An 18,697-nucleotide genomic window follows, 5' to 3' on the forward strand; every position below is an offset into this window, starting at 1 on the left:
ATTTTCATGAGCACCTGATGTGCAGGCAGTGGGCTAAATTAAAAGATGATTAAGAAATATTAGACAATGTCCTATAACTCATCTAAATCAATTGATGTCTGAGGGGGGAAAAAGACTAGGGGAAGAAGAAATCAGCCTAAGAAATGAGTAAAGTATTTGGTAACATGCCTTTGGTTAACCAATCCTAGGAATCACTCTGCTTTGCCTGAATTAGGAACAAGAAACGCATTTTTTTGTTGTTGTTGTTGTTACGTGTGAGTTGTTGAGCACATTTTACATTGTTTAAAGCACTGAGAACAAGTAGCAGGTAGACTCTTGCAAAGTTAAAGCTAATTTGTCTCTGGACTCGTTCACGAATTAGTTTTCTAAAATTTGGCTCTGAGGTTCTATTTGTGTTTTCAAACTTAATTTTAGAAATATTGCCACTGTGCAATGAAATCACAGGGTTCAATGAAAAAGAAAATCTTCACATTAAAAGGAATGGGCTGGAAAAGAAGACATTTTGAGGTCCTTAAATGCAATGCTGGAAGGATGGCTTGTGCCAACTTTCAAAATCCACTTGAAGTTTTTGAGTTTGAATTTCAAACTAAACCTTTGGAGATTTGAATTTTTTTCCCCTTGGTAAAGCATCCCACCCTTATTCAAAGGGAAAAAAAGAAACCTTAATGTCCTTCATAAAAGCTTAGAAGCTTCTGGAATTTCTAATAGCTCATATTAAACATCACAACAGATAAAATGTAAATAAATAAGAAACAGATGTATTACCCTGCTCTTGAAATATTTATGAATTTAAAAATTAGGAATGTTGGAAGAGAAAAGAGCTAGTGAGAGATAGTAAGTTGATCATCGCTATACTACATTATCTTATAGCCAAAACATTCTTCTCCAGTTGAACATAAAAGATCCATTTCTAATAAATTCTGAAGTTTGAGTTTGCTCCAGGATCCCTAATGTTGTGACATTATTAACTTATTTATAAACAAAAACTTTTGTAATATTTTCTAAGAAAGCTTGTATTCCCAGAACAATAATTTTCTTATTTGTTCTAATTGATTACACATTCAGTATTGTTCTTCTTTAATCTACCTAATTATTTACACATAATTACCTAAACTACACACAAACACACAGCCACCTGGGACTATGTTTGCCTAATTTTCTGCCACTGGATTCACAGAAGAGGGATGGATATTAGAATATTTTCATGTTCCCATTTATGCCAACTATTTAATTCTTTTTTAATGCTGTGAATCTTCTATAAAACAACTTGAACTCAAAATCTATATAGTTCCAAGGCCACAGATTAAAAGCGGTAACACTTGGTGACTCTCCCGCTGCCCACAGAGAAGCTAAGTTGGGAACTAGGAGAGTTTGTTTAGTTTTCAGACCTCCCGTGCTTGCTCAACTCCAGATGAGTATAGAAAATAAAGACTGTGCTATTATGTTTATGGCTTCTGTGCTCTCACGCTGAAATATATTAACTGCTACTTTGTCATGAACATGTAGATGAAAAGAAGTCAGGAATGTAGATACTCCTGGCAGTTTAGATGCTGAGGGTGACCAACAGGTCCAGGAAGGAACTGATTTCTCAATAGGGTCTTCAACCCAGTCTCCCAGACCTTGGCTTTCAGTAGTTCACCCTTCCTTGGAACTCAGATTTGGCTTAGAATCTTAGTAAGACAAAATCTGAATCAGTCTGGACTCAAAGAGACTGTCCTGGTGTCATGCATGGAGGGGTTGTGGACCATACTGCTGAAATTGCACTGTCGAGGTATCGCCCGGAGAGTAACTCTTGGCTGCTCTCACTGCGGGCCTATCCTGCTCCTTTCCAACTCTTTTTAAGGCCCATTATGTCTATGGATACCATATTTTGGTCTCTGAGCCCACACTCACTGGAAATAAGAAGCACGTTTTTGAAGCATCCATTACTGTATTGTACTTCCAGCCTTTACAAACTTTATATCCTTATGCCCCAGGTGGTTGGACTTTGAACACTTCCCTGGCATTTATTCTATCATGATACTAGCCAGAGTATCCCCATACTCTGTAGGGGAGTTAAAGGTGGCAGAATATGTCCTCCCCCCCATAAAATATATGCCACTTTGGCATAAGGATTACTTTGAGCTAAAGTCACCTGAATAGCAACAAGTACAAGAAGGGCACTCTGGCCTCCCCTTTTCCTTCCTAAAAGCAAGAGATAAAACCACCATATGAGAGATTGGGAAATATTCTCCCTGTGCCAGGAGGAAAGTAACATTCTTATCACTAGAGATGGGGAATTGAAGTTGAGAAAAATCTATGCAAACAAACCTTATTAAACTAACCACAATCCTCCTCATTACTTTTCCACTATTAACTCCCCTACTCCATGTTTGTCATGTTTTTATCATTTACTTCATTTTCTCCAATTCAGTATATAAGTGTTCAATGTCAACTTCTTGTTTGAATCTTCATTTCCTTATTACACATAAATTTGTATGCTTTTATCCCATTAGCCTGTCTTATGTCCGTTTAATTCCTTAGGCCCTGCCAGAAACCCTAAGAGTGTAGAGGAGAAATTTTTTCCTCTTCTACAGTACAAAAAAAATTCTTTTCCTTCTACCTTCCTAAGATCTCTGGCTGGGGGCTTGTAAAATTAGACTGACAAAAGACAGATCAACAAGTGATAAACAATTTATTAACATGTGCAGTGCATGCCATACAAGAGAAGCCAAAATGAAGGGTAACTCAAAGGGGTGGTTAAAACTTGGGTTTATGTAGCATCTTCATAAAAGAACAATAAATGTGTAGAGAAGGGACAAGACAAAGAAAGGTTTTAGACTTTCTAGGACAGCAAACTGTGGAAGGGAAAAATATATGGGGAAAACTAACGGAGTAAGGTTTGTTTGTGCAGCTCCAATTCGGTGCTGACTTTCCATTTCCTTCATGGCCGTAAAACTTCCCCAGGAGAGAGGATCCATGGCAGTGCTCGTTTTTCAGATGTCTCTGCTTTTAGTCAGATAAGAAAAAGCTCTGGAAAAAATCTCTCCCACTATCTGTTGATTCCCATTTGCCTCCGGCTCAAAATAATCCTTATGCCAAAGTGGCACATTTTGGGGTGGCATATCTTGGTCCCCTGCAGCTTGTTGCCCTGGTAAAGCTGTGCACTGTGACCAAACTTTTCACAGTATTTGCTCTGAAACATTCCATCTCTGTTATGTCCATCCCTCCCGCTTAGCTTTGTTTTGATAGACACTTTGCCTTCTACTCAAAAATTAAAATATAGGCGTCTTTCTTCCTAAACTGTTTTGTAAATGCAATCTAGTTATTATACATAATAAGTTTTCTTCTACATATTATGTCTGTCACTTATACTCCCTTTATCTCTGCCACATTCAACCTGGTCCTAATTTTTTAATCTTTTCAATATGTAAGGACTACATGGGATTCAGAGTCACATTATTCAGTGATATTTGGGTAACATAATCTCATTGGCCAAATTGCAGAAGAAATAATTTGTTCTGTTGAAGTGGTTTGGCCTTTTTTAAAATGGCATGCGGTTCAGGTGTGTGCATATTCTCTGTGCATGTATTGTGGACTGTCACACAGCCCTCTAAGCACTCCCAGGCCAATTAGATTCTCAACATTTTCTCCTTCTGCTATTTCTTTTTGGCAGATGGGTTATACTTTTTTAGTACTCTCAATCCCTACTTGTTAACACGTTTGTATTAAATGTATGTTTGCATGTCTGAGATTTTTAATTATTGTAATATTGACCTAGTAACAAGATTATGGGGGAAGAAGACCTACAGCCCAAACTTTAACCTGTGAGATGACCAATATCTGCCAAAAGGAAACAGACTGACTTAGTTTGTTGGCAACATCCTGCCATCCCTTTCTACCACCACCTTTATCTCTACATTAACAGGCTAATTGTGTATCGCATTTATCTAGATTGCTAACTTTTTAAAAACTATGATAAAACCACAAGACCTTTCACCTAGAAAATTACATATGCACATACAGTTATCAATTTCATATAATTTCCAAGAGAATAACAGCCTGGGGGGCAGGTTGGATGCCGGGTGAATAATTTCTCCTTTATAGAATAAGCACAGTCTGAGAGGCACCAACATCATTGCCATTACCTCCAGCAACACAGGGACACAGAAATAACTGAGATGGGGTGAATGTGAGAAGGTATGAGCAGTTAACTTCAGCTAGAAATTCTGAATAATCAGTCCTTCCCCACCATTCCACCTTGGGGAGTCGGTTGTTATAGTCACAGTCCGAACCCCTGATAGCATTTTGTTTCCTGGTAAAGATCAAAAGATGCACTTGTTGTTTGTTGAGCATAAACAACATATCAGCATCTGTTGATCAGATCAATAAATCCATGACCATGTAAGAAATGTGAATGCATTTCTTTAGAGAGCATAGCTGTGGGCTTGGGAAATGTCCAGTGTCAACAATAAGAAATCAAAAGGAAAAAGTGGTTAAAGAAGGAGTCATCTTGGCCGGGCGCGGTGGCTCACGCCTGTAATCCTAGCACTCTGGGAGGCTGAGGCAGGAGGATCACTGGAGGTCAGGAGTTTGAAACCAGCCTGAACAAGAGCAAGACCCTGTCTCTACTAAAAATAGAAAGAAATGATCTGGACAGCTAAAAATATATGGAAAAAATTAGCTGGGCATGGTGACGCATGCCTGTAGTCCCAGCTACTAGGAAAGCTGAGGCAGAAGGGTTGCTTGAGCCCAGGAGTTTGAGGTTGCTGTGAGCTAGGCTGACACCACAGCACTCTAGCCCAGGCAACAGGGTGAGACTCTGTCTCAAAAAAAAAAAAAAAAAAAAGAAGAAGAAGGAGGGAGTCGTCTGGCTTAATGTTTACCCAAGTTTATCAAATACATCTATTTCACTTTCAGGGAAAATTCTGGCCTGTGATTCCTTATCCACAAAACTCAACAAATTTAAAAGAATTGAAATTATACTGAGTGTGTTCTATGACTCCAATGGAATCAAATTATAAATCAGGAACAGAAAGATAATAGAAAAATCTCTAAATATTTGGAAAAGAAATAGCACACTTTTATATTGAGCAAAATGGAAAGGAAGGTACAGAGATTTCCCATTACTCCCCCACATCCATAGCCTCCCCCATTGTCAACATCCCCCACAAGAGAGGTACACTTGTTACGCTTGGTCAGTCTACATTAACACATCATGATCACCCAAAGTCCATATGCCTGTAACTTTTCATGATGTTTTACATACATTATGTGACACATTATGATCCTTTCTTAGCAGATGAAAACACTGAGGCTCAGAGATGTGAAATCCACTTGTTAAGGCCACCCAGTAAAGTGAAGAATTTGTAATGAAGTCCAGGGCCACCTGACTCCAAATACTGTGCCACTAAAGGTCCATCCTAGATTCTTAGCCAGCCATAACAACGGGACCTCAGCCATTCAGCCATTTCGTTAGCCTTTAGCTTAGCCTTGATCTTAATGAAGTGAGGGCCAAGAAGTCTAAGAATACAATTGTCAACTAGAAGATCCTGCAGGGGTAGAAAACTTAAAGTTCGTATGAGAAAGGGTGACATGATCCCTGTCTCTACTTAGTTATGATACGGCCTCAAGCTGGGGCTGACAGATTCTGAAAATGTGAGAAAGGGACCTTGGAAGTCAAAGAAAAAATTACACTGGAATAGACCTGAAGAAACCACAAGACTAAAAAGAATGCAAGTAAGAAAAATTTTGCTTTAGTAAGTAAATAAATTCCATTGACTTCTAAGTACAAACATTTTGAATTAGAGTGCATGAATTAAAACAAAACAAAACAAAATACCTAATATGGTTTTTTGATAGACAATAGAGTAATGTTGGTAGTTGAGACACTTTCATCAAAGAAAGAAAACCTCTTTTCTTTCTTTGCAGAGGCAAAATCTGGCAGAATAAAGAAATAGCATCTTCAGGCTCTAGCATTCTTGAAAGTGGCCAAAGTTCCAAACAATTTCCCGAGTACTCTATCTATAACCATAACTCAACCAGTGTGTCATTAATTTTATTTTTTAAAAATTTAGATTGTCAGTATTTTATATCTACATTTAAAATTTTTAGATTCTAGAGATGTTTAAATATTTATTGTATTTGAAAGAAATATTTATTCTCTGGAATTAGTTTTCCTCATTCACAATCACTTACATAATGAGTTAAATGAGCTTTAGTGGACTGCCTGGGAATGCAGCCAGTATTTGTGAGATTGTTTCTAAGATAGCATGCATTCCCAGCTCCCAATACCCTAGTAACAATAAAACTCTGTGAACACAATGAGTATTGCCAACTTGACTATTCAATGAACAACAAGAAAAAAATAATAATTCAGTCTATTCTTCAAATCTTGATTCTCCTTTCTTGAATTACAATTTTTCTCTTTTCAATTTGATGTGCACTCTTTAGGTGAGTTTTGTGTTCTAGTTCACAGTAAAACTAGAAAGTAGGAATATGAAAATCTTTAGTTTAAATGGTAAACAAAAATTTTGGTTACAAATGTACCTGGTATTTGAATGATGTTGGGAAGGTTTTCTGACATCCCTGGAGTAGTCTTCCTGCACATGAACTTGTGGAATCGTGCATTTAGCTTGTACGAAGAAATTCACATTTTGAAGTAAATTGGAAGTCATATTCAAGAAATCATTGCCAAAGCCAATATCATGAAGATTTTGCCCAATGTTTTCTTTTAAGAGTTTTATAGTTTTAGGTATTACATTTCAGTCTTTGGTCCATTTTATCATAATTTTATTTTTGTATGTGGTGTTAAGTAAGGGTCCAACTTTATTCCTTTGGATGTGACTATCCTATTCTCTCAGCATCATTTGCTGAAGACCATCCTTTTCCCATTGAATAGTCTTGCCACCCTCATTGAAAATAATTGACCATATATATGAGGGTTTATTTCTGGGTTCTTTCTTCTATGCCATTGGTCTGTATGTGTGTCTTTACACCAGTACCACACAGTTTTGGTTACTATAGCTTTGTAGTAAGTTTTTAAAAAGTTGAGTCTCAGTTTTATTTTTCTTTGTCAAGATTGTTTTGGCTATTCATTGTCCTTTGAGATTCCATAGGAATTTTACAAAGAGTTTTTTTATTTTTACAAAATCTCCCTTGAGATTTCAATATGAATTGCATTGAATTTGAATATCACTTTGTGTAGCATTGAAATCTTAACAATATTAAGTCTTCCAAACCATGAACATGAAATGTGTTTTCATTTTCATTTCTTTCAGCAATGTAGTTTTCTTCGTACAAGTCTTTCATGTCTTTGGTTAAATTAGTTCCTAAGCATTTTATTCTTTTTGATGCTATGATGTTATAAAAAGAATTGTTTTTGTAATTTCCTTTCATGTTGTTCATTGTTAGTATGTAAAAAAGAAACAAATTTTTATGTGTTGACTTTGCCTGCTACTTTGCTGAATTCACTTATTACTTTTACCAGTTTATTTTTGTGGAATCTTTAGGGTTCTGTACATGTAAGATAGTGTCATATGCAAACAGAGGTAATTTTACTTCTTCCTTTCCAATTTGAATTCTTTTTTTGTTTGTTTGTTTTCTTGCCTAATTGCTCTGGCTAGAACTTTTACAATTATGTTGAATAGAAGTGGTGAAAATGGGCATCCTTCCCTTGTTCCTGATTTTAGAGGAAAAGTTTTCAGTCTTTCATTGTTGAATATGTTGTTCACTGTGCGTTTTTTATATATAGCTTATATTATGTTGATGTAGTTTTCTTTTACTCCTTATTTGTTGAGTGCTTTTATCATGAAAGAGTGTTGAATTTTGTTAAATGTTTTTCCTGCATCAATTAAGATTATTGTGCATTTTTTTCCTTCATTCTGTTAATATGGTATATTACATTGATCGATTTCTGTATATTGAATCTTCCTTGCACTCCAGGAATAAATCTCCACTTGGTTGTGGCATATAATCCTTTTAATGTGCTGTTAAACTTGCTTTGCTAGCATAAAATTCATTTAAATAATATATTTTGCTTAACCCAATATATCAAAATACTATACTTTCAGTGTGCAATAAATGTAAACTCTCATTAGTGAGATATTTTATATTCTTTTTTCATACTCAGTCTTAAAAATCAGGCATGTATTTTACACTTACAGCACATCTGAATTTAGACTACACATGTTTCAAATGCCTAATAGCCATATGTTGCTAGTGTCTACCCTTTTGGATACTTTAGCTCTAGGCACTGTGTTCAAATTTATAGTAGGCTCATACATTGCTGGTGGGAATATAAAATAGGGTAGCTACTTTAGAAAACAGTTTGATAGTTCTTTAAACAGTTAAACATAGAGTTACTATATATCCCAGAAATTCCTTATCTAGGTATACACTCAAGAGAATTGTAAACATATTTATTGTTAACAGCAACACTATTCACAATAGCCAAAAGGTGGGAACAACTCAAATGGCTATCAACTGATGAATGGATAAACAGAGATGTAGTATGTCTACGCAAATACTATTCAGCCAGAGGAGGAAATGAAGTACTGATTCCCGCTACAACATGGATGAACTTTGAAAATATGATACATGAAAAAAAAAAAAAAAAAACAGACACAAAAGGCACATATGGCATGATTCCATTTATGTGAAATGTTCAGAATAGACAAATACACAGAGACAGAAAGTACAGTTTTCCAGGAGCTAGAGGTGAGGGAAGTATGGAAAGTGACTGGTAATGGTATGGGGTTTCCTTTTGGAGTAATAAAAATGTTCTGGGATTAGATAGTGGCAGTGCTTGTACAACTTTGTGAATGTGCTAAAAACCACTGATTGCATTATTTAAAGGGTGGATTGTGTAGTATGTGAATTATATCTTTATCTAAAAAGAGATTTTACAGAAAGGGGACATGGTTGAAGCAGAAGGGGAAGTTAAGAAGCTATCACAATTGTGGTGGGAACAGATAAGTATGGCCTGGACCAGAAGAGCAGCAGTACAGGTGGGGAGACATGGCAGGATTCTGGGCATATTTTGAAAAGTAGAGCCAAAGAATTTCTTGATGGATTTTGGTTTGAGTGTTTGGAAAGATGAAATATCCTAAGAGGTATTATGTTGGAGAAAAATTGAGAGTAGTTAGAAAAAGAAGTTCGCTTTTGGACATAAGCTTGAGATGCCCATTAGGCATCCAAACAGTGAGCGCCAGTAAGCAGCCGTATGCAAACCAGGAATCTGGAGAGAAGTGCGAGCTGGAAAGAGAGATTTAGGCATCAGCCATCGACATACATGGACAGTATCTAAAGTCATGAGACTAGATGGACTCACTTAGGAGATGAGTTTGAACAGAGCGGAGAACAGGCCTGATTCCTGGTTACTTCAATGCTTAGGATTCTGGGAGATGAGGAAAAGCAGAAAAAAATGACAGCGAAGCGGTGACCAATTAGGTAGATGAAAAATCAAGAGAATGATGGCTTGGAAGCCACATAAAGGGAGTGTTTCCAGAAGAACTGAGTGATCCATAGTATCAAATGCTGTTAATATTAATAGGTCAATTGACGAAAGATGAAGCTGAGAAGTGACCATTGGATTCAGCAGTGTGGAGGTCGTTGGTAACCCTGGTGTGGTCAGGGTGAAAGGATGATCACACCGGGTCAAGAAAGAGTAGGATTGTTATTGTAAATGGGAACAGAAAAAAGGGGCCCATAGATTAAAGGGAAGGTGCTGTTACAATATTCTTTTAAGGTGGTAATAACAGTCTATTTGTATGATATTGTATTAACATAATGATTTGGACAGTCCAGTAAAGAGAGGAAAGTCAAAATTCAGGAAAGAAAAAATTGCTGGAGTGTAACTGAGTGTAATTAAAACAAGGAGTACTAAATACTTACAAAAATATTTTATAATGAAAGCAAATGTATGTTATGGTCTTTGAAAGGATTTCTTCTTGGTTCTGTTTTAGGGGAGTTTGTTGTAGTATGGGTAGATTCACTTCGGTGGCTCATGTACTTTTGTTTTCCCCTCCAAACTTTATAATCTCATTGGGAATATGCTCAAAGCAAAGCAATGAGACACAATTCAACCCAGTGAGGAAGCAAGTAGATGGCAGCATATGAATGATGTTGAGACAGGAAACCAAGGGATGTTGGTGCACCAGACAGAGAATGAAAGCAAGACAGACTGCATTGGGTGATGCTGGTCGTCAGGAGAGAGAAAAAGAAATTCTCTGTCAGTGAATTCACCTGTAATCTCTGAGGCGGCAGGTGATATTTTTCTCAGGGCCTAAACATCAGGCTATTTCTGAAGTTGCTGGAAACTGCTCATCAAACATTTCCCTAATGATTATAGAAATGTAAGCCCTTCCCAAGACTCACAATAAGTCAACAGCTTAGGTCAGGAAATAGTTGTAGTCCCTGGGTCATCTCTTTCCATTTTTCTCTCTTACTCTATCCATGGAGTTGGATTGAGTCAGTCTTTGATTTCAGCTGAAAGAACTGCAGTGCTTGGCTCAAATACCAGCCAGCCAGTTCCAGGAAAAGCTCTGAGAATGTTCAAGGAGCCTCTGAGACACTCCAGGAATGCCATGCCGCTGTCCTCAGAGGACCTGAAATCTGTAGGCTCAATTGCCACTTTCTGTAATGAAATTGATGCTCTGGAACGAGTGGCTTCCTATAGGGTGTGTGGGGGGTGGGGAAGGCCTGACCCTCATTGTCCTGCTTTTTGTTTCTAATGATCCACCTTCTCTTTTGGGATGTGGCTTTTAAGGGGAAGCCATTGATCTTTGTTTAGCAACCTGTCCTAGGTATGGCTACCTCATTCTTCCTTCATATTCCTTAGTCATGACGAGGTTAAATACTTAAACCAGACTTCACTAAACAGCAGGATTTAACCAAAAGTAAGTAAACTGAAATAGACCAAAGAGAATTAACATAACCCAGATAATCTGGGTTAGAAGACAAGGTTTTTAAATTTTAAACTTGTCATCTCCTAAGTACTTGAGGGCTCCTAAGTGATTAATGCCTTCTAACCTAACTCCCAGGCTGCACACAAGTTAAAAAAAAAAAAAAAGGAGGGGGAATGTTTTTAATACTTTGTTCCTTGAAATATACATAAGGTGGTTTTGTTTGTTTGTTTTGATGTCCAGAACTATTAAGAAAGACCTGGAAAGCTACAAGAGTTTCACTCTCCAATCTGCCTAAAATCTACTTCTTGGGGACCACCTATGTACCTCCACCAGGATCAGTTTAATTTTGTCTACCCCTAATAAGAAATAAATTTATGAAAAAATAAGATAAACCTCCAGGTACTTATTCCAAATTCTCTTGCCAGCTCTCTAAAATCAAAACTTTCTTCTCCAATTACCACCTCCCCCCCCCCACACACACAAAACAAAATTAGAACAAATGGGACAGTGAAAGGTCTCAAAGAGTGACCACTGTCCAGATGTCTCTCTGCCCACCCTTTGGCCTGTGGATGCTCATTTGTCCACCTGCCATGCAGTAGTGGTTATGTCATCCTAGATTTTCAAAGAATGTAATCGCTCATGTAATCAACATGAGAGACTATGTCAGCCTCAATTAGGGCAATTACAGAGGGATTGAGTTAATTGGTTATGTTGAAGTGATGCTACTGAATTAGAATTGACAGAAGTTAGTGATTGATTTGATATGGGGTGTGACTGATGAGCTATGCTGAGGGAGAAGCCCACCTGCAGGGTGATTCCAGAGGTCCCTGCTGCGCTGTCATGGATGAGCCATGCCCTTCAGCACCTTTGTAAGCCACATACATCGTCCCTGAATTTTGAAATGGTCTTCCTTACAGCTAACTCCCAGGGTGGGGGCTGCTTTGTTCCCACAAGAAGATGAGCTTTTCCCAAGGGATGGTATCAATTTTGTTTCTTTACAGGCAGAATTAAAGAAGCTTGGAGAGCCGGCTTTACTTCTGATCCAAACTGAACCTTGTGTATCCATTCCATTATAACAGCTTTTGTCTTTTCCTTCAAACATCAGCAACTAGACCTCTGACTTTTACAAAAATTCTAAAGCATCTTGGGGGCCAAATACTCCCCCTTACCAATTCTGGAGTCCTGCTCAAGTTACCTAATTCCAACCTCCTTAAGGCAAACATTTGCATTCCTGGATGTTTACACATTTTCTGCCAATAGAGTCTCCACCTATGATTTCCCACCCTCTTTCTGGGAGGTCTCCTGTTGTCCATTGTTGGTTCTTTCGGTTGCTAATCAACTGTATATTGTTTAATTTTTGTCACCATCTCCTGATACTATGCCATCTGCCTCTGTTGTTCAGCCAGTGACCTGCTATTGGTGTTTCTTCAAGTATCTTCCCACGAGAAGGTTTTCTGATGTCTGAATGAGTCTTTTCCACTTCAATTTGATATCTCAACCAACATTAATACCTTAACGGGTCCTCTGACACTCTCCCGAAGAAGTGACCATCTGAACTTCCTTAATTTCTATTTGGGACATGGCATGATGAATCTATTTTGCAGAGGTTCAGATTCCTTAAAAAAAACAAAACAAAAAAAATGAAAAAAAAAAAAACCTAAGCTAAACAAAATAAATAAAAACTGAATTTTGAAAGTGTATTAAACATTGTATTGATCCTGGGAAGTTCACTCATTTTGATTTGTAGTAAGATTTAGTAAACTACTTTCAAATCATTTGGGGAAAATTTTTTGTTTAAATTTCAAGATGTTACAAAATTGTACGAGGTGTCATTTCTTGGCTCATTAAGGACTTGAATTTAAGTGCATTGGAATTAGAGCAGAAGTTTCAACTTTGGCTGCAAAATAGAATCACCTGGGGAGCTTTTAAAAAAGGACTGATGCCTGAGTTCTGCCATCAGAGATTCTGATTAATTACTCCGGGGTACATCTGGGTATTGAATTTTTAAAAGCTCCCCAGGTGATTCTAATGTGCAGCCAAGTTAAGAATCATTGAATTAGATTAATGACACTTAATGGTAATTTTAAAGACATTAATTATTATATATGAGTTTAAAAAATACAGAAAAAAAGAAAATTTTATACACTTCTTAGATAGAACCACTTTCAATTTTTTTGTTTATCTCACACACATGCAGGTACATATTAATATATGATATTTGAAATTTTAACAAACTAACAATGTTAAATTACATAAAAGTAATAAAAAGTAAGTTCAGCCGGTTGCTAGGAAGAGGTAATATTGAGGGAAATTTTCATGAAAATTTAAATCTATGTAAAAGAAATTTTTACATTTGGAGAGGTTGAATCACTAATGCAAAATCTAGTAAGTGGTAGACCTGTCATGATCCTGGATGGAGCTGGAGCCCATTCTCCTAAGTGAAGTATCAAAAGAATGAAAAAACAAGCACCACATGTACTCACCACAAAATTGGTACTAATTGATCAGCACTTATGTGCACATATGGAAATAACATTCATCGGTGTTGGGCAGGTGGGAGGAGTGGGAAGGGGATGGGTAAATTCACACTCAATAGGTGCAGCACACACTGTCTGGGGGATGGGCACGATTGTAGCTCTGACTCAGGTGGTGCAAAGGCAATATACGTAACCCAAGTGTTTGTATCCCCATAATATTCTAAAAAAAATTAAAAATAATTTAAAAAATAAAAAATAAATAAAACAAAACAGGCAGTGGACTTTCACTTCTCACTTTCCGTTACTTGTCAAGGCTGTTTATGGGAGTAGCGTGTACAGAAACAACCTGGACTTTAGAAGTCTGCTTTTGAAGATCTGGAAATTTGATTTTTATTCTATCCAATGCTGATCAGACTCAGAGGAACCAATTGGTACCAACCATATTCACAAGACACCAATGTATAAAAATGCCAATGTATTATTTAAAAACTGATAAACAGACCAGGACATTTGTGTTGGACTTTTCTACTTTGTATAGAATTAATACAGGTTGCAAGATCATCAAAAATTAGCAAACTAGATTATTTAGAGGATGCTGCCATTCAGCCACAGAGAACTCAATGTATACATCTTTATTGCAGGGAAATAACTGCCATGAAATCATGATTGCCTGTGCTGGGTGTTAAGACATCCTCTCTGAACAGTGTGAGGTCAAAAATTCCTGTGATTTAATTTTCCCTTCTGTAGCCTACATACAAAGCTCTGCCTGTTTCCCTCACTCTTTTTCTCTTCATTCTGTTAATACCATTGTTTAGGCTATGGTTTCTGCTCACCTCTAGAAAGTCTTGGTTAGATTTCTGGGAGCTGCTCTTCCTGCTTTGTCTAATGGAACAACCTGTTCTTTGGTCTAGTGTTGTTCAAATTGTGTTGCTTGAAATATCAGCACCACAGTCATTTGGGGTGCTTATTAAAAATGCAGACTCATGGAATCCCCACTAAAATATTAAATCAGAATCTCTGATTTTCGGGCCTGAGAACCTAGATTTTAAGGAAATACCCAATTTTTTATATGTATACTATGAGGTGACTTCTGCAGAGGGCTCATCCCACCTGCTATATGTTGGTTAGATTGGTTTAAACCTGAAGAAATCATCTTATTTCCAAAATCTAGGGTGGCTTTTAAGGTGGTACCTATAACCCTAACAAGTTAACTCAAGTTAAAAGAAAGAAGAATTACCAAATCTGGCAAATGATGGGCAAAATTAACCCACGTTTTTAAGTGATTTTTAAAAAAATCATTTTATAACAAAATCAAATGGAATATTGTAATGCTTTGCTGAGTTTTGAAAATAAAGGCCCAAAGAAAAGAGAAATAAAACGAAGAAGCTTTGACTATAACCTTAAAAATAAGGAGATAAAATTTGTCTAGAGATTTTAGTGGGTTTAACATCTGGTTTGTATCATAGCATGGTTGATTTGATTATCGCTGATATTTAATACAGCTGTAAAAATATGAAGGATTGAAAAATGATCATCAGTGAGGTCCCACAAAGACAAGGGCAGAGGCAGCTTTATTTAAGGAAAGGGGCCTCCAAAGAAACCAAGAGCGAAGAAGGGAACTGTCTTCTTCATGGCTTGTTTAGGGCTAAGTCGATGGCTTGGAACATATGACAAAATGATCAAAAGTGATTTTTAAAAAAAAAAAAAATGTAGGCTTTAATTGTCTTAGTTCCTAAAATCCTACCTTGGGGGACAGTAGTAGCAGTGGAAGGTGACCATCTTGAGAAGCCAGCAAATATCAAGAGGTATTTATTAGCTTGGAAATGAAAGAGTCGAGCTTTTTAACCTTAGTCCAGAATTACCTGAGAGCTGTCTGCACACAGGCTAATGGGCAGCTCTTTACCATCTCCCTGGTGACTAGCAGAGGAAGAGCTAGTTACATTACAGCAGGGCTCTGCACCAGCTCAAAGGAATTGCTTCCAGCCTGAAAGGGCAGTCAGAGGTTGTTAATAACGAAGCATTTCTCGGTATCTCTCTAGAGATCTTTAGAAATAGATCCAAAACTCTGTAAGAATAAAGAAGCTATTGTTTACTTTTCTATCTTTCTTTCCCCTGCCTCATTCCCAAGTAACAGAGGTGGGAAATGTCCTAGGTCACCCTCAGACTCCAGTTACTTCTTTATTGTCTTCAACCTTCCAGATTGGTGTTAGATTTCTCATTGAGCATATCAGAGTCCTGTCAACACCTAGTATGTTCCTACCAATCCTGGTGAATTAGTGTTTTACACTAAATTTTCACAGAACAATACACTCAAGCCTATTGGAAAGTAGGAAAAATTTCATTTTTACTCCTATTTTTTTCCTCTTAATTTTAATTATAATGAATTTGAAATAAAACAAAAAATCAGTTTCAGGCCTTGAATTATAACATTTCAGGTACTTGTGGGGAAACTTTTGAGATATACTAAAGTATGGTAAGCTCTAATGAGAAATAAATATATCTATCTAGATAGGATTTTTTTTTTTTTTTAAAAAAAGTATAGTCAACTAAAGGCTGAGTGACTGCCTGTGTTTTCTCCTGTACATTAGTTTCTCAACCTTGCATTACAGCCTAAATTATTTGGGCCTTGGTGTCTTGGCAGTTTCTCAAGGGATTCTTAGAAAATATTTGTACTGCAGTCTCCTAGACAAATTCAGACAGTCTGATGATGGGGTGGAATAATTATATCTAGAATAATTTCTTGCTCCCCAAATAGGTGATAACATCTTCAGTAGTTGTGAGACTGCCTTTTTCCAGATGGACTAGTTGACCACCAGATCTGCAAGTTGGATGCTGCTGAGTACCCTCTACTTTATGTCTAGGTGATACCCAGGTGAGATGGGGACACCAGTGTTCTGGAATGCAAAGGGAGAAAGCCTGAAGTTGAGCAAACAGTTTCTACACTGTCACTAACACTGCTATGTGATCTCTAGAATTTTAAAATAAATTCCACCTATTTTAGGCCACTTTAGAACTGAGGGTTGTCAATTTTACGATTTAGGGACATGATGGGAATATCTTAGGAGTCATTGCACCATACCTAGAACCAGGTGCCTGGATACACAAACAGAGGAATTCATTACACTATCTGTAAAATAAAATTGCTCTCTTCAGTATGCTAGGTGACATGGCCCGCCTCATTCAAATGTTCCACCAACTTTCCTGGCCTCTATATTGGCAGAATAGTAAGCTCCCAATTTTCAAGATATGTCTATAACTGAGAAATGTTACTGAAATCCAAATGATAGCACAATCCTTATCTATTTTACAAAGTAGAAAGCTCTTCATTTTATCTTTGGAAATAAACACAAAGCCCCAAGTAAGTTAGGGTTGGCTTAATTAAAGACAAACTATAACTTTGGTAATTTCATCTTTTTCATTTTTATCCTTGTTTTGTTGGTTCAAGAGGCTCTTTATTGGGTCCATTTCAATTATTGACCTGCCAGTTTAAACCAATCATATGTCAATTTTGTCAAATAATCAGTTGATATTAATTTAAATGGATTGATAGGTGGTCTTCAAGATATTACCTCTAAGGCTACTTACTCTGCACGTGTGTATGTGTGTGTCTGTCTGTGTGTGTGTGTGTGAATGTTTGTGTCCTAAAGCCAGGAATGTGGCTCAGGGTATAAACGTGGAATGGTAACTATAAAAGAAAGAATATGATATGTGTAAATATAAGTGATGCAAACAGCACAGGCCAAATACAATCCTGTGTGATCTAAATGCTTTAAAAAAAAAGTTCAAAAGTAGAATTATTTTCATATGAAAAGACTGACTTTTGCTTAAACAACTATATAGTGCTGTTCATTTCTTCTCCATATTTTTAGGAGTATCTACTAATAACAATGTTAAAAGCATTGCTTTGAATTATATCATATTGTCAAACATTTCTTACTTTTGGAAAGTAAGAAAGTGTCTTCAATTATATCTGTAACTAAGATACATTAGCATCCTTTCCTTCATCAAAAATTGGGGGAAAGTTGTCAATATTTTGTATTGTTTAGGACATTACAATGCTTATTGAGTGGTTTGACTTCAAATACATTTACAAGTTATGCAGAATGGCTGCCTGTGCCAAAGAGGTAGGGAGAGGCTGTCAGAGAGAGGGAAAGGGGGGAGCGATAACCAGGGGGATGTTTTATTCTTTGTTCTGAATATTGGATACAGACTAGCTCATTATATTACCTTAAATCACATCATATGTCTGATATATTTAGTGACAATTACTCAAGCACTTCACAGCCTGCAGAGGCTTTATGCATTTCCCTCTAGAGATGGGTCCAAGATATATATGAACACATTTTGAAAGTGAATTGTTTCTCAAATCCTCAGCTTTTTCCACCTCTCTGCTCTGTCTTAAAAGGAGAGTTTTTCTAAAGCTTGCAGGTTGCCACAAATTACTGAGCTCTGGAGAAAGTAATGAAACTGTTTCTTTGTTTTTAACTTTACAGCTTCCATGGAAATAAGTGGAAACTCTCAGGGTATTTACTTTAGGAAATTTTCATAGATTTTATATAAGTTACAGTAGATCATTTGGAATGAGAGAAAATCTAATTGGAAAAACACAATAAAGTGACAGAGAAGACTGATCTGTGATCTCTGAATTGCTGCTCTATACTACAGCTACCTATAGCTATGTGGTAGTGGAATATGTTCCTACGAACAAACTAGTAAATTCTTCATGGCCCTCTTCATTCCCCGCCCCTATACAACATCCTTACCGAACTGCCAAACCTTAGATATTTCTTTCCCCTTCTCCTGACATACTCCTCTTATTCATACAAAAATAATCATTAACGACTGGTCATGACTGCATTTCATACACTTATTCTCCCTGACGTCTGGTCTGTTAGAATTAAGCCTGAGGAGTGTCCAGGAAGTGGGAGGGAAAAGTATTCAGATAATACTTTAATTTGCATTCCTTCCTAATAGAGGAGAGTTTACAAAGCATTTATTCCATCACAGATATCAATTTGCTATTTATATAGGCATCCTGAGAGCCAGATGGTATCAGGTTAGAGGTTGGTCCTATAATTTCAGTAGCAACCTCCACTTTTGAAGTCACAGGCCCCAAGAACAATGACCAAGGTCACCCTCCACAGCCAGGCTGTGCCTTTCTCTGAGAAGAGATAGCCCTTCAATGCTGAGAAACCCAGCTTCCAGGAACTGCGGGCCTGAGCCCGGGCACTGTCTTTCACGTAGTCTGGCGGAGAACAATTGTGTGAAGCACAGTGACCTCAGAAGCCCAAAGCCTTGCAGGCTATTTATGAATACAGTGTGCTCAGAAAACGG

The sequence above is a fragment of the Eulemur rufifrons genome, chromosome 17 (assembly GCF_041146395.1).
Source record: "Eulemur rufifrons isolate Redbay chromosome 17, OSU_ERuf_1, whole genome shotgun sequence".
NCBI classification, from domain to species: domain Eukaryota; kingdom Metazoa; phylum Chordata; class Mammalia; order Primates; family Lemuridae; genus Eulemur; species Eulemur rufifrons.